The following is an 18216-nucleotide window of genomic DNA, read 5'->3' on the forward strand; positions in this document are numbered from 1 at the left end:
TTGTGATTTGGGTTTTTTTGGGGGTTTTTTGGTAATCTTAGTAGAAGTACTAAGTATAAGTTTTCTTAAAAGGTGTTTTTCTTTAAAATTTATATTTTAAAACAACTAGAACAGAACAGCTTGCTAATGACAATTAAACATTTATTTAATGTTTAAAGTCTTGAATTACACATACTTGTATTCTGGGGGCTTTTAATCTTGTAGGGGAGACATGAAGGGTACCTTAAACATACATGTATGTATCTGCATATCTACTATAACAACAAGCCATTCCTTGGCAGATAAGTGGTCTCAGGATATGAACAAGTAGTTCTCTAAAGAAATGCAAACAATCAACCAGCTCACAAAGAATATTCTAAATCATAATAATAATCAAAGAAATAAAAATCAATAATATAACTTTGGAAAGCAACAATAAAATATCCATACTCTTTGAACTAGAGATGCCACAGCTAGACTTATACCCCAAGGAGACTAGTAAGGAGAACAAAGTTCTCATATATAGCAAAATATTTATAGTATCACTTATGGCATAGCAAAGAATTGGAAACAAAAGTATTTGCTCATGAAGTGGAGAATAGCCAAACAGTGGTATGACTTTTCTGTTCTGTAAGAAATAGTAAATAGGTTGAATACCGAGAAGCATCAAATTTACAGAATCTGATGGAGTGAAGCAAAGCCAAGAAGACAATACTGACACTACAACAAAACCATGAAAGGTGAATGAAAATCAAAAAGAACAAACATGTCTTAAGAGGAGAAATGAGAAGACATTCCCATTCTACTCCTTGGAAAAGGTAGGATGTTTAATGCATTCTTTTTACATTGTATGGATTTTCAGACTTTTTTGATTTATTTGGTTTCTCTCTTTTTTTTCTTTAAAAAGATATTCTTTTTTATGTGGGAGAGCTCTCTAGGAGTAGGAGGTAGAAAGATACTTGGAGAAATTCTGATGTTGTTTTAAAAATTTTTTTACCAAAGATATATATATATATATATATATATATATTTCTATTCTATGAATTGCCAGACGTTCAGGATTTTGTTACCAAAAAACCCTGAACTTAATAGAAAATTTGACATATAAGATCTGAGACAATGAGATAAACACTACAGACTAATTACAAAAGACTCAATAAGGACAAACTGTTTTAACATCAAGACTACCCATTATTGGGTAGTTCAAAAGCAAGACATGAGTAGAGCTAAGTATGATATGATTTTTAAAGGGTTTCCAAACCATGTAGGAAAAGGAAAAAGAGTAATTTATATTTACACACACACACACACACACACACACACACACACACACACACACACACGCACACACACACAAATGGGTGCAAGAGAAAAAAACTGACACAGAAAAACTAGATGAGGGAAGAGAGCTGGTAGTTCTGGAATCCTACTCTCATCAAGAATGGGTTAAAGAGGGAAATCAATTAATCAATCTTGAAGATCTAAAAGTCTTCTAAATTCAGAAAAAAAATAAAGGGCAAGAGGAAAGAACATGGGAGAGGATAATGGATGGATCAATGGGGAACTAATAGATTAAGTAATAGGAGAGAAAAGTAGCAGCAGAGTAAAGGAACACACACACACACACACACACACACACACACACACACACACACAAAACTATCAGGAATAGAATTTATTAAGTAAAAAAAAAAGTAAGAGTAGTAATCTTGACCTCAGACCAAAATAGATTTAATCAAGAGAAAAAAAATAGGGAAACTACACTGTCAGCCATATTAATCAATAGTTTTAAACAATTTTAAATAACTAGACAATAAAAAATTGGAATATTGCTATGGTATAGGAAACGGTAAGTTGCTGGATTTAGAAAAACAGAGGATAAGCATAGTAAAGTCTTTCATAAATACATATGAACGTATACATCTATATATGTGTATGATTATAGACATTTATGGTTATGTATATAGATGTATATTATTTTGTGTATATGTGCAATTGTATATTTATATATAGTCCTCTACAAAGGGAGAGGAGGAAAGGGGGGGGGAATAAAAAGGGCACAGTAGAGAACAAAAGAAAACCTACAAGGAAGATGAACAACTCTGAATATAATGTATAATATTCATAATATAGATTTTCTTGAATGGAAATGTATTGCTTCATATTTTGAACTCTCTCATGTTCTGCTATATACATGGCAATGTTTTTTTCTTTTCCTATTTTGTATTTAAGTTTAAATTTTTTTTAATTTAAAGTTCATTTTTAAAAAGTAATTGGAGAATAATGTAATCCCTAAAAATTCTTTAGTCTGCCTCAGTTACCTCATCTATAAATTGGGGATCACAACAGCATTTACCTCCCCAGGATGGCTGTGAGATTCAAATGCAATAATATTTCAAAGTACTTTGTAAATCTTGAAGTGTTTGAAGATATCCCTTCAATGACCATAAAACTTTTCATTACTATTCACCTGGCCTAACACTATATTCTCCCAAAGATTCTATTCATGTTAGCTTTTAGCCCCAATCCCAATTCATCCTTTGTAACTACACTTCTGGAAGGATCTTCTTTATGCATAATAGTCCTAAGATTACTTTTCAAGTACTGAATCACATTAAAAACTTTTTGGCATAGGTCAAATAATAAGGTCCTCTATAATCTAACACCAAACTACTTTTACTTAACCCTTCCATTGACTTTCAGCTCTAACCAAATTAGAAACACTCATTTCCTTAACATAACCTGAATTAGCCCATATTTGTGCCTTTGTTTAAATTGTTTCCTATCCCAGAAATACCTTTCTCAACCAGCAATCCCTTATAGAGTAGGACTTTCAATTTCATGTTTTTTGTATTTTGTATTTCATAGTATCTTTATTTGCTTGTCCTAATGGGAGAACACAACCCTTTACATCTGGGCACATTGTTCAAATGCCAAATGTACACTTGCCAAAAAAGATTATTTTATGGAGAATTCACACATGGCAAGAGTTCAAAAGGTAGTCAAAAAAAGCAATTCAAGGGCACTCTCAAGATTTCTCTTAAGAAATTTAGAATTGATGGGATACCATGGGAAACACTGACACAGGATTGCCCAGCATAGCGTGCCCTCACCTGAGAAGGTGCTGGGTTCTATGAGCAAAGCAGAACTGAATTAGCTCAGAAAAAAATACAAGATATACAAAGTTAGTTAGAGAGTACATCTCAAATGTTCATAGGGACTATTTGTGTCCAAGCTGTGGCAGAGCATTCCTAGCTTATATTGGTATGATCAGCCCCAGTAAGACATATTGGAATTTGACTCTAATGTAGTGATGTCATTTTGGTTCTCTTTAAGAACAAAGGACAACAATCAAGGACTTCTGACTTCAATTTCCATTAATTAAAACTGTTATTTTGTATTTGCTTGTACTAATGTGAGCTCGCACCAATAAATTTTCTCTTCAAATTTGTTGTATATTTATCTGTCACAAAAGATTATTTCATCTTTTAAAATTAGTGGAAATAAAATTTAAGATAATGAAGTTTAAATTTGATTGCTGATAATGTCAAAAGATCTTTTTATATCTGTTGTTATTTCACTCTTGTAAGAAACTTGCAGCTTTGGACTTTTCCCATGAATATGGCAACGAACCTCATTGTACTTAACTAGACTGATCCCCAGATGACCAATCTATATTAGAAATCTTTTTATCTTGTTGGAAGAGTCTATACTCTGATAGCCTACCAAGAAAAGAAGAGGAATAAAATTCATTTCCCAAGAAAACTATTTAAACTCTTATCTTGGAAAATATTATTCCAGAAAGAATTCTTAAAATATTGGCTATTATCCTGAAAACAAAAAATTGTACGATAGTCCAGGACTAAATATTATATTTACAAAAATAAATTATGTTGGAAAATAAAACAGATAATACATTTAAGTCTTAAAGGTTTAAAAACTAATGCAGATAATATTAGAAGGAAAACAATAAAAACATTTATTGGGAAAACATTTTTACAGTCAAAGGTTCTGATAAAGGTCTCATTTCCAAAATATATAGAGAATTGACTCTTATTTATAAGAAATCAAGCCATTCTCCAATTGATAAATAGTCAAAGGATATGAACAGATGATTCTCAGATGAAGAAATTGAAACTATTTCTAGCTATATGAAAAGATGCTCCAAATCATTAATCAGAGAAATGCAAATTAAGACAACTCTGAGATATCACTACACACCTATCAGATTGGTTAGAATGACAGGGAAAGATAATGCACAATGTTGGAAAGGATGTGGGAAAACAGGGACACTGATACATTGTTGGTGGAATTGTGACTACATCCAGCCATTCTGGAGAATGATTTGAAACTATGCTCAAAAAGTTATCAAACTGTGTATACCCTTTGACCCAGCATTGTTACTACTGAGCTTATATCCCAAAGAGATTTTAAAGAAGGGAAAGGGACCTGTATGTGCAAGAATGTTTGTGGCAGCCCTCTTTGTGGTGGCCAGAAACTGGAAACTGAATGGATGCCCATCAATTGGAGAATGGCTGAATAAATTGTGGTATATGAATATTATGGGTTATTATTGTTCTGTAAGAAATGACCGACAGGATGATTTCAGAAGAGGCTTGGAGAGACTTACATGAACTGATGCTGAGTGAAATGAGCAGAACCAGAAGATCAATATACACTTCAACAACAATACTATATGATGATCAGTTCTGATGGATGAGGCCATTTTCAACATTGAGATGAACCAAATCAGCTCCAATAGAGCAGTAATGAATTGAACCAGCTACACCCAGAGAAAGAACTCTGGGAGATGACTATGAGCCACTACATAGAATTCCCAATCCCTCTATTTTTGTCCACCTGCATTTTTTATTTCCTTGACAGGCTAATTGTACACTATTTCAAAGTCCGATTCTTTTTGTACAGCAAAACAACTGTTTGGACATGTATATATATATATATATATATAGTATATAATTTATACTTTAACATATTTAACATGTATTGGTCAACCTGCCATCAGGGGGAGGGGGAAAGGAGGGGAAAAATTAGAGCAAAAGGTTTGGCAATTGTCAATGTTGTAAAATTACCCATGCATATATCTGGTAAATAAAAACTATTAATAAAAAAAAGTCTTATAGGTTTATTTTAATTATTAAGTCCATATATAGGTGATGTTCAAATGAAGCAAGCAGCTAACAAAATAATTCATCTATGTCAACAGACCAAGCTAATTGACCTTGATAGTGGCAGATGAATGCCCAAATGAAGATTCAACTTGCCTTGGCTCCCAGATCATGTCACTATGATTTATATCAGCTAATGTTTGATTTGTATACCTCTCTATCTGGGGTTGTATAAAATTAAAAAAAGTTTTAATTAGCCTTAACTTAGATTACACTCTTAAAGTACCCAAAATGCAGAAAGATATAACATTTTTTAAATGTTATGATCCAAGAATATATTTCATTTTTCTGATATTGTTTGCCCACTAAGACCATCCTTTTATTTCTACAGTGACCTTTTTCAGAGCTAAAGCCAGATGGAATAGATCAAATACTGGGCCTAGACTGAAGATGACTTATCTGTCTGAGCTAAAAGTTGGTCTCAGATACTTATCAGCATATCACTTCATCCTGTTTGCCTCAGTTTCTTTATCTGAAAAATGAGCTGGAGGAGGAAATGGTAAAATACTCCAAACTCTTTGCCAAAAAAAAAAAAACAAAACCAAAAAAACAAAAAATAAATAGAGTCATGAAGATACAAGTGAACAAGAACAAAATTCAGTGTCAATTTGGGAATGGAGGAATTTTAAGGGGGGAAGGGGAAGAAGAGAAAAATTGCTAAAATATGCCTATCAATAAGACAATTTGTACAATAAACCCAGGAGAGGAGCATGAAAACAAGAAATTCTACTTTCTAATAAATATATCCAGTAACTCTAGAGATATACAGAATATTCTTTTTAAAAATTAAATCATCAGCATAGTGTAGATACTTCAATACAAAGTTAACTATCTTTTTACAAATTACAAAAATTGAAATACGAATTTCACAAATTTTAAATCTGTTACATTCAAGGAGGTCTTTACATGTAGAAAATGGAATTTGTTCTCTTCTCTCTAAAGTTGAAATAAATGTCTACTCTTTTAATTTCAAGGCTTCTATGGAATACCAAGATAAAACAACATTATTCTTTATGCTTTCTTGCCTCTTTGCTTCCCTAACAGACTTTAGAGATAAACTAATTGGTTTATAGTATAACTGCTGTTACTTTAAAAAAACAAAAACAAAAAAAACCAACCCTACTCTTACTTTAACATCCTAAATTGAGATGACATTCAATTAAAGCCACTTTAATTGATTACCCTTAATTAGAGGGACTTAGGTATTTCATATACTTTGATACTGTATCAGGATTGCAAAAAAAAAAAAAAAAAAAAAGTCCTAATTTTCAGAAAAAGAGAAAATGAAGCCGGCAAATTGTAGGCCAGTAAGCTTGTTACCAGTTCTTGATACAATTCTAAAATGTACAATTAAATGGAAAGTTACCAAACCTTTAGAAAATGAAGTAGTGATCACAAAGCACCCACATGGCTTCATTTATAATAAACAGCTAATTCCATACTACATTTCCTTTTCTGAAAGGTTACTTAACTGATGAATCTTTAGAATGCTGTGGATTAAGGGTAAACCTTGATTTTAGCAAGCAATTGAAAGAAATCTATCATGATATATTTGTGGATAAGATAACGACATACAGTTGAGATAACAGGTATATTCAACAACCAATTAAAAACTGATCACTGCTGTCTCAATGCCAAATTGACAGGGTCACCAGTGGAAAGAGTATACCATGGATCTGTGCTAACTCAGTCAACAAGCATTTATTAAGCACTACTTCTGCTTCCATGTATTGTGCTAAGGACTGGGCATATCAAAAGAACAAAAAGGGGAGTGAAAGGGGAGAGAAATATTGGCACTAGTATTAAGAATTCACATTCTAATGAGGGAGAAACAACATGCCATACATATATAAAAGACACAAACAATGTGATATTCTTAGAGAGAAGAAATTAGCAGTTCGAGTGACCACAATGGACAATGCTGAGCTGAATTCTGGAGGCAACCAGGGAAGGTAAGACAGGGAGGTGAGGAGAGGGAAACTGCTATGGGAAAGCAGTCATGGGGAACAGCTCACACAAACACAAGGGAATTGGAAGGCGGAGTATCCCATGTGGACAACAAGGCAACTAAGTCTACTCTGTAGAACATATAGAATACTAGGAACTATTTGATTCTCACAACAAACAACCTAAAAAAGTTATTATAATGCCCATAAGATGTGAGAAAGAGATCTGAGACAGAGATTAAATGACTTGCTCACTGCTAAACCATGTATACTATTGGTCAGTATTTGAGAGTCAATTTGAACTCAGGTCTTCAAAACTTTCTATTTGATCCCAGAATGAACAAGAGTCTCTGGAGTTTATTGAGTATATGAGTGATATGATTAGGTCAATATTTTGGTAAAATCTCTTTTGACTGTTGAGTCAATCTTTTGCTGTATAAATATTTATATCAATACCTTATATTAGAGCACTGATTGCATGCTTGAGAAATTATCTGATCAAAGCTAATATGATAACAGGATCCAAAAAGATCTCAATGAGCTAGAACTCTATATACTATAGTAAGATGCAATTTAACGGTATATGTAAAGACTTAATGGTGAGTTTTTAAAAAGCAGCTTCATAAGCACAGTTTGGGGAAGGCCTTAGCAATTTTTCTGCAAAAGATCTGGGATTTAAAAAAAAAAAAAAGCTGGGATTACTGGGAACTACAAGTACAAAATAAATTAACACTGTAATAACACAGGTCCAAACAACAACAATAACAACAACAAACCTAATGTAATTTTAGGCAGAGATCAAAGAGGCATAATATCCTAAGAAAGATGATGGTGTCAACGTACTCTGCCGTCGTCAGATTACATCTGAGGGACTACGTTCAGCTCTGGCTGCCCCATTACAAGAAAGGCTAAATTACAGAGTTATCAGAGAAAGGTGAAGATAGTGAAACTGCCTCAAAATAATATGAAAAATGACTAAAGGTTCAGGGATTTAGCCTAGAAGAGAATAAGAGATGGAAATTGTTTTCAAATATCGAAGGAGCTAAGATTTGATGGCACTTGAATTGGGATGCTGGCACAAAAAAGAAAGAGCAGATGTGTTCTCTCTCACCCAGGAGCTAGCAAATTTCTGCTTGTTTAATGTAATGAAAGATCACCCAATAGGTGAGCACTACCAGCAAATAAAATGTCCTGTTTTAGGAGGTAATGGTTTTCTCCTATTGGAGAAACAAAGAAAGTATTTTCACTTAGAAAAGTTTGACTTTCCAATTTTGTGAGATAAGGATTACTGAAATCTTGTTTTAAAAAACTAGCTTATTTAAACTCTTTAAAAATTACTACTGATTTTCAAAGATATATATGACTTAATTTAATCCAGTAAACATATATTAGTCATCTACAATAAGCAACGCTTGGGGATAAAAAGATAAATACAGATAAGAGAAAATAACAAAATAACTACAATACAATAAAAAATAATAATGCCGGCTTTATATACAGTTATAAATTTATAAAGTTCTTTTATATGTATACTTTTTCAGGTTTCACTACATACATAAAATCAGATGCTTCAGATTAAAAGGCCAATTTTATTAAGACACAGAAAGGTTAAGCTTTTCCTTGTTTATGTATCTATTAGGGAATATGGCCAAATTTTGGCTATATTAGACAATATGTGTGATTGGAAAGATATCATAAAGCAAACCTCTAAGTTATGATGAGCACTAAAAAAATGGAACAAAAACTTTATATGTTAGTCCACAATGAATGGAAACTATAGAAAGCAAGATGTGGGAAACTTGCAAAGACACTAATGGAAGAATAGAATATTAGGTAATAAAGCTAATTAGCAAATTATTACACTAGTTCAGATGAAAGGTAATAAGGGAGGCTGGCTACCAGTGGAAAGATGAAGAAAAAGGAACATCTAAAAAATGTATAATCATAATTAACACACCTTGCCAGCTGATTGGATTTTGTGGGGTGGAGGAGGAAAAAAAAGTCATGATTTTTATTAAGTTTCATGAATGAGTGACTGGGAAGGTGGTGCTATCTCTGAAATAAGGAAGATAAGAGAGACAGATGTGGACTTTAAGATGAGTTCAGTTTTGGAGAGGTTGAGATTGAGGTGATGACAGCAGCTAATATGTGATGATGATCAGAAAATTGGGAAATTAAAAGTTAGAGAAATATCTTCTAAATCTTCTATATAGAAGTGATAACTGAAATAATGGGGGTAGATTTAATAGTTTAGAGAAAATGGGAGGAGAAAAAAAAAAAAAGGAATACCCACAACAAGAGTTCTAACAAACGAAAGAGACACTCAAGAGAATCAAAAAAGATGCAGTATTGTAGAATCCATACGATGTGAGACTATTATGAAGAAAAGAGCAGTCAGTATTAATAAACACAGCAGGAGGATCAAAGAGAACTAAGCCTGGAAAGTATTCAATGAATTTCTTAAGATTATTAATAACCTTCAAAAGAGAAGTTGCAGCAGAGTGATAAGATAAAAAAGAACAAAATTACATATACCCCCAAGAAGGAAATACTCATATACTCTTAACAATACTTTTTGATTTTTTTACTTTAAATTCTCAGCTGACTCAATTTTTAAAAAATTTTATCCTGAACATTTATTACACATAGTAGGTACTTAATTAAATGCTTCTTGACTCAGTGTAGAAACATTAAATAAAAATCTTGCCATATTGTATTTGCTTCAGGCAAAATATTCATTTGATTATAAAATGTTTGTTATAAATTTCTAATCTGACATAAATTCAAACATTAAGACATCACTTAAAACTAGGTCTTGTGAACAACAAGATGGGGGACTACACATTTACTCTGAAGGTTTCTATTGTTCATTTGTTTTCAACCCTTCATGACCCCATTTGGGGTTTTCTTGGCAGATACCAGAGTGGTTTGCCATGTCCTTCTCCAGCTCATTCTACAGATGAAGATCTGAGGCAAACAGAGTTAAGTCACTTGCCCAGGGTCACACAATGTGTGAAGCCAGATCTGCAATCACAAAGATGAGTCTTTATTACTCCAGGCCGAGACTTTCTAGCTGCTCCTCTCTGATGCCTATGACCTCTCTAAATCAAAAATTATGCATGAAAAATAAGAGTATCTTCAAAAGCCAAAATTCAAAAGATTTTACAAACAAATCTAAAAACTCACGAACTGTCGCTCATTGAATCTGAGATCATTCAGCACCTCTCCCCCTCCCACTCTACAGGTGGGTCAGTATGTTTTGTGTGCTGACATACCAACATGAGAAGGCACATAAGTGAGGGAGGGGAACATGTAAGGAGCCAAAGAAAAAAGTGTGATAAACCCTGGTCAAATTAAGGTGCAGGAGAGGAGTCAGGGTACCTATGGTCTCCCAAGAGTCCACCCAGGGAAATGACTAAGAAGGGGGGGAAAGTCCACTGCTGGACACCCCTACCTTGTGAGGGTTTGGGAGATCTGGTACTTTCATTAAGGGCGGGGCTGGGGAAGGAAGGGAATTAGAATCCCCAGAAATGGCAAAAAAAATCAAGCGACAGGCTTTACAAATATTCCAGGCGTGGAACACTCCAGGCTTATGCCTGAGAAGTGACAGTAACCGAAGAGGAGGCATCAGAGAGAGATGTCAAGAAAGCAAAATCTAGAGGATTTGGCAAAAGCTTTTATCTAAGGAGGAGAAAACCAAGAGTCAAGGGTAACACCAGAGTGGCTAAGTCCTGGAGGCTGGGATGATGACAACACTCTTGACAGTGATAAGAAAGTTTAGAAGGAAGGAGAATTTGTAAAGAAAGGGAATAAATAAAGCTATGTATGCTGAGTGTAAGATGTTTATGAAATATTCAGTTCAGGATATCTAACATTGAGTTGAAGAAGGAATTCAGTAGAGAAGTTATGGAAAAATAAGCAAGTTTGTAAGTTATCAGCATAAAGACGATAACCAAAGTAGGCAATGAAATGTTTTATTGCTATAAATGGAGCTAAAATCATTTAGATATAGAAATCACGTGATCAATCAAATTTCTTTAAATGATTTAATTTTTTGGGTCCTAAAAATGGAGAATATATCAGATAGAATCGATAAAGAGAACAGATACTCCCTTGTACCATCTTAGTTTTGATTCAATGTTTTCTCTCTTCCCATTAGAGAGGAAAATTTAACCATATTTACTTTGACTTTTTCCAATAATAGCATGCCACCTGGTGTCAAGAGAAGAAAATAACAGACTCAAGGACTGTTTTTGTTTTGGATTAAGACTCAAATGGAGTTAATGAACTATGAAAGAATAGCTCAGAATTCAAAATAAAGATCAGATATATAATTAGAGTGGACAATCATTTTAAAATTTCAGATCCGACATATACAAAAATATTTATAGTAACTCTTTTTGTGGAAGCAAAGAATTGTAAATTGACACCAATCAAATGGGGAATAGCACAAGAAATAATGATATCTGAATGTAGATCATTGTGCTTTAAGAAATGATGAGCAATCAGATTTTAGAAAAATCTGGAGCAGAATCAGGAGAACATTATACAAAGTAACAGCAATATTGTGCAATGCTCAGCTAAGACAGATTTACTTCTTCTCAGCAATACAATGGTCCAAAACAATTCCAAAAGATTCATGATGGAAAATGCTATCCACATCCAAAAAAACAAATATATAATCTGAATACATATTGGAGCATACTATTTTTAATTTTTTTTTGTTTTCATAGCTTTTCCCTTTTTAAAAATTCTTTTTTCATAATATGATCAATGTAGAAATATGTTAAACCTGATTGCACATGATGAGATTGCGAGTCGTCCTAAGGAAGGAGAAGGGTGGTTGGAAGGGAAAAAATTTTGGAATTCAAACTCATAAAAAATGAATGCTGAAAACTATCTTTATATTTAATAGAAATTTAATAGAAAAAAATAAAATATTGTTTACTAAAAATAAATAAAAATCTCGACCTAAAATAAACATATAAATAAATAAAAATAAAAACCTTCACATCCTGGGCCTTGATTTGTAGTTTTTTGGTTTATTTTCCATTCCAGATCAGTTATTACAAGAGTATAGGAAATTTTCACTCAAAAATATCTCTTTAATTTTTCCATAAACTTAATTATGGCAGAATGGACAGAATGCTGCTGGTGCCTAAAGCCGGGAAGACCCAAGGTTTAATATGGTCTCGGATACTTCCTAAGAGTATGACATATGAAAATCACTTAATCTCTTGGTTGACCTAAGTTAACAATACTTTTTCTCATTCAGTTTTTATGTTACATGAAAACTAAGATGGAAAAAATAATAGTGACATATGCGTATATTTATACCTGTTTATATATCACCACAATCTCTGCAAAGCTCTAAATGATTCCTGATTTTACTGGACATTATCTCATTTCATTTTCATAACAATCCTAAGGTTAACTGATGTTAGTATCCACATTTAAGAGATGAACAGAGCATCAGAAAAATTAAAGAGACATGCTCATTTACAGTCCTAATGAGCGTCTTTGGAATTAAGTCTTTTTGACTCCAAAATCCAACAAAGAAATATAACTTTCAATAATTAAGAAGGTAAGTGGTCTCAGTTTAAGCAAATTATTAGAATTAACAAAAATTTAAATATTTAGAAAGAGGAGAGAAGAAAGAGAAAGAGGAAAGGAGCCATACAAACAACATCTTTCAAGATATTTTCAAGGAAAATTGCCCTGATCCACCACTCACCACCTGAAAGAAAACTCCTAGGAATAGAATAGCCAAATTCTAAAGTTCCAGGGTCAAGGAGAAAATACTACAAAAGCAAAAAGAAAACAATGCAAATATCATAAAGCTCCGGTCAGAATTACACAGATTTAGCAGCTTCCACATTAAAATATTTGAAATAATATGTTTGAAATAAGATTTTCCAAAAGGCAAAGGAGTTAGAATTACAAATGTCCCAACAAAACCGAGTATATCTTTCAGGGACAAAATGTGCATTTAATGAAATAAAAGACTTTCAAGCATTCCTAATTAAAAGATCAGAGCTGAATAAAAAGTGATCTCTAAATACAAGATTCAAGGGAAACACAAAGCTTAAAAAGAAACAAGGAAAAAACCTAAGAAATTCATTAAGATTAAACTGTTTACATTCCTATACAGCAAGATAATATTTATAACTATTAAGAACTTTATTACTACAAGAACAATTAGATGTAGCATACATAGACAAAGGATATGTATATAAGATGACTGATGGGATGATATACAAAATAAAGAGGTAAGAAAAATAGATTACAGTGAGAAAAGGACAGGGAGCTAAAATGGGTTAAATTATCTCACAAAAAAAGCCATGAAAGAGCTATCATAATGGATGGTAAGATGGAGAGGATGATAAAGCTTCAACCTTATTTTTATTAGAATTAGATCAAAGAGATAATAGACTCAACTGGATATAAAAACCTGTCCTACACTATATGGAAGTAAAAAAAGGATGGATATAAGAGAAGGTGGGATATGTTTTGATAGAAGGGAAGATGGGTTGGAGGAAGAAATGATCAGAAGTAAAACACTTTAAGGAGGTACAGAATGGTGATAAGAGAGAAAGGATAAACAGGGGGGAAATAAAATGGAGGGAAATACACAGTCATCATAAGCATAAATGTAAATAGCATAAACTTATCCATGAAACAAAAATAGATAGCAAAGTCTATTAAAATTATTATCATACCTGAAATGCAAACACACATACACACACAAAATTAAAAGTAAGGTACTAGAACAGAATCTATTACATATCTGCTAAAACAAAAGAACTAGGAGTAGCAATCATGATCTCAAATAAAACAAAAACTGAATTAAAAGAAAAAAGGAAGAAAACTGTAGAGCATAAAAGTCTCACAACCAAATGCAGAAAATTTAAATGCCTCCTTTTCAAATTACAAGGCAATAAAAATTATATTCAATAAAGAGCAGTGGATAGCTGAAAATTAATTGTAAACTAAATAATCTAATTCTGAATTATTTTCAAAGAATAAATCATAGAAACAATTGATAATTTAATCTAAAAATGTCAACAATGAGACAACATGCCAATATATATAGTATACAGCCAAAGCAATACTTAGGAATATTTATATCATAAAACAGATGGTGAGGTGCAAATACAGTCTCAGCTTCCACCCCCATCATTTAGAGAGATCAATAAAACAGAGAGATATCAATGAATTGGGCATGCAACTAAACAACTAACTAAATAAAAATCCCCAATTAAATATCAAACTGGAAATCCTGAAAATCAAGGGACACATTAATAAAATTACAAGTAAAATACCACTGACCAAGTAATTAAAAGTAGAAGCTGGTTTTATGAAAAACAAAAAATAAAATACATAAACCATTAGTTAATTTGATTTTTAAAAAGGGATGGGAGACACTAAATTACAAATGTCAAAAATGAAAACAGTTAATTTACCACCAATGAAAAGAAAATTAAAACAATAAGAGCTATTTTGCCCAATTATATTACAATAAATTTGGCAATTTAAATAAAATGGATGAATATTTATAAAAAATATAAGCTGCCTAGATTAATAGAAGAGGAAATAGAATTAAATAACCCTGTCTTAGAAAAAGAAATTAAACAAGCCATCAGTACTTCCTAAGAAAAAATCCCTACCTGCCTTCACAAGTGAACTCTACCAGGTAAACATTGAAGGAACTATTAGTCCTAATACTATATAAACTATTTGGAAAAACAGGTGAAGAAGGAATCGTACCATATTTCTCTTAAATCAGAAATATGATGCTTATATTTAAACCAGGAAGAGCCAAAACAAAATTGAAAATTAAAGACTATTTTCCATAATGAATAAAGATGTAAAAATTTAAATAAAATATTAGCAAGGAAATTATAACAATGTATGAAGAGAATCATACACTATATGACCACATGGGAATGCAGAGGTAGTTCAATATTAGGAAAACTATCACCTGTATGTGCCAAAATGTTTGTGGCAGCCCTTTTTTGTAGTGGCTAGAAACTGGAAGATGAATGGATGCTCATCAATTGGAGAATGGTTGGGTAAATTGTGGTATATGAATGTTATGGGAGATTATTGTTCTGTAAGAAATGACCAGCAGGAGGAATACAGAGAGGATTGGAGAGACTTACATCAACTGATGCTGAGTGAAATGAGCAGATCATTATACAGCATTATATAGCAGATGAGGAGATATTTATACACTTCAACAACAATAAGGATATATTCTGATGGAAGTGGATATCTTCAACAAAGAGAAGATCTAATCAGTTCCAATTGATCAATAAGGGACAGAATCAGCTACACCCAGAGAAGGAACACTGGGAAATGAGTGTAAACTGCATTTTTGTTTTTCTTCCCAGGTTATTTTTACCTTCTGAATCCAATTCTTCCTGTACAAATTCGGTTCTGCACATATATATTTTATCTAGGACATACTATAACATATTTAACATGTATGGAATTGCCTGCCATCTAGGGGAAGAGATAGAGGGAAGGAAGGGAAAATTCGGAACAGAAGTGAATGCAAGGGATAATGTTGTAAAAAATATGTACTGTCAAAAAAAAAAAAAAAAAAGCTATAATTATAAAATTAATAAAAAATTTAAAAACTATCAGCATAACCAACCAAATCAATAACAAATTGAAAACACTCCTTTGATTATCTTAACAGATGAACCCCATCCAAAAAAGACAAAATGTAACACTCATTCTTATTAAAAAATACTACAGAAAATAGAAATAAATGGAGCTTACCTTAAGATGATAAGTAATATTAATCTAAAAAAGAATAAGCTAGAATCCTTCCCAATACAATCGGGGAGAAGCCCCATTATCACCACCATTACTCAATATTATACTGGAAATGCTAGCTATAGCAACAGGAGAAGAAAAACTAATTGAAGAAAACGAATAGGTAATAAGGAAACAAAACTATCACAATGGTACACTTAGAGAAACTTAAGAGAATCAACTAAAAAACTTCAGTAAAGTTACAGGACACAAAATAAAACTAAATAAATCTCAGGATTTCTATATATTGCCAACAAAATCCAGCAGCAAGAAACAGAAAAAGAAATTCCATTTAAAATAAGTGTAGACAATATAAAATACTTGAGAGTATATGCCAAGACAAATCCAGAAACTATATAAACACAATTGGAAAACACTTAAATAACTGGAAAAATATCACTTCTCATAGGTAGGCCAAGCCAATATAATAAAAATGACAATTCTACCTAAAGTAATCTATTTACTCAGTGCCATGCCAATCAAACAAACAAAATGTTATATAATTAGAAAAAATAATAAAATTCATGTAAAAGGAAAAACAAAGGTTAAAAATCTCAAGGGACTAAAAAAAATATATGGAGGAATAAAGGTAGCTTACCAATATCAAATCTCAAATTGTATTATAAAGCAAAAATTATCAGAACAATCTGATTCTGCCTAAGAAGCACAATGTGGATTACTGGAATCGATTAGGTACACAATACACTGACCACAGTATAAACTAGAGTATTATAAACCCAAAACTTCATGCTTTGGGGGAAAGAAAGGTCATTACTTGACAAAAACTGATGGGAAAGCTGGAAAACATTATGGGAGAAACAATATAAACCCATTATCTCACACCATATACCAAGATAAAGTCAAAATGGTATATGATTTAAATATAAATAGTAATAAAATAAGCAAATTAGGAGAGCAAAGAATAGCTTACCTGTCAAATATATTGAAAAGGGAAGATATAAAAAGAATTATAAAATGTAAAAAAGATCATTTTGATTATATGCAATTAAAAAGTTTTTGCACAGGGACAACTAGGTGGCGCAGTGGATAGAGCACCAGCCCTGAATTCAGGAGGATCTAAGTTCAAATTTAGTCTCAGACAAGTAACACTTCCTAGCTGTGTGACCCTGGGCAAGTCACTTAACTCCAGCCTCAGGGGAAAAAAAAAAAAAAAAAAAAAAAAAAAGGTTTGCACAAACATAACCAGTACAAAGAAAAATAGAAGGAAAGCAGGAAACTGGGGAAATTTTTTTGCAGTATCTCTGATAAAGGCCTCATTTCTCAAAGACACAGAAAACTAGATCAAATTTATAAAAATACAAGTCAAAGTTACCTATAGTTATATGAAAAAATACTTTAATGATTAGAAAAATGCAAATAAAAACTGAGGGACCACCTTATACTTATCAAATTAGCTATTATGATAAAAAAGGAAAATGATAAATGTTGGAAGGGACATGCAGAAACTAGGACCCTAAGGCATCATTAGTAGAATTGTGTGTGTGTGTGTGTGTGTGTGTGTGTGTGAACTGACCCAACTATTCTGGAAAGCAATTTGGAAATATAGCCATAAAACTATGCATACCATTTGATCTAGCAATAACTCTATCAAATCCATATCCCAGAGAGATGGTGGTAAAGACCTTATACAAAAATACATATAGCAGCTCTTTTTGTGGTAGCTAAGAGCTTACCAATCTAGGATTGGCTGAACAAGTTGTGATATATAATTGTAATGGGAATATTATGTTATAAGAAATGTTAAGCAGGAGCGACTAGGCGGTATAGTGAATAGAGGACCAGCCCTGAAGTCAGGAGGACCTGAGTTCAAATTTGGTCTCAGACACTTAACACTTCCTAGCTTTGTGACCCTGGACAAGTCACTTAATCCCAATTGCTTCAGGAAAGCAAACAAGAGGGAGGGAGGAAGGGAGGGAGGAAGGAAGGGAGGGAGGGAGGGAGGAAGGAAAGGAGGAGAGGGAGAATGATAAGCAGGATTTCAGGAAAAACCTGAAAAGCTTCATATAAAATGATACAAAGTAAAGTGAGTATAATCAGGAGAATATAGTACATAGTAAGACTAATTTTATATGAAGGAAAAACTGAATAATTTTAATTATTCTCAGCAATACAATGATCCAAGACAATCTTTGCAAAGGACTTGTAGCAAAAAATTCTACATGCTTCAATCTTATATTGTCTAAATACAGATTAAAGCGTAGAATTTTCATTTTCATTCATTTTTTAAATTCTTCTTGTACAAAATAAAGAAAGCAAAAATG

General features: G+C 32.5%; 1 protein-coding gene across 1 annotated transcript in view; it reads right to left on the reverse strand.

Moving 5' to 3' along the window:
- Window positions 1-18216, reverse strand: part of ARID2 (AT-rich interaction domain 2) — a 192344-nt gene that overhangs the window by 100851 nt on the left and 73277 nt on the right.

Source organism: Sminthopsis crassicaudata, chromosome 5, assembly GCF_048593235.1.
Source record: "Sminthopsis crassicaudata isolate SCR6 chromosome 5, ASM4859323v1, whole genome shotgun sequence".
Classification (NCBI taxonomy): Eukaryota; Metazoa; Chordata; class Mammalia; order Dasyuromorphia; family Dasyuridae; genus Sminthopsis; species Sminthopsis crassicaudata.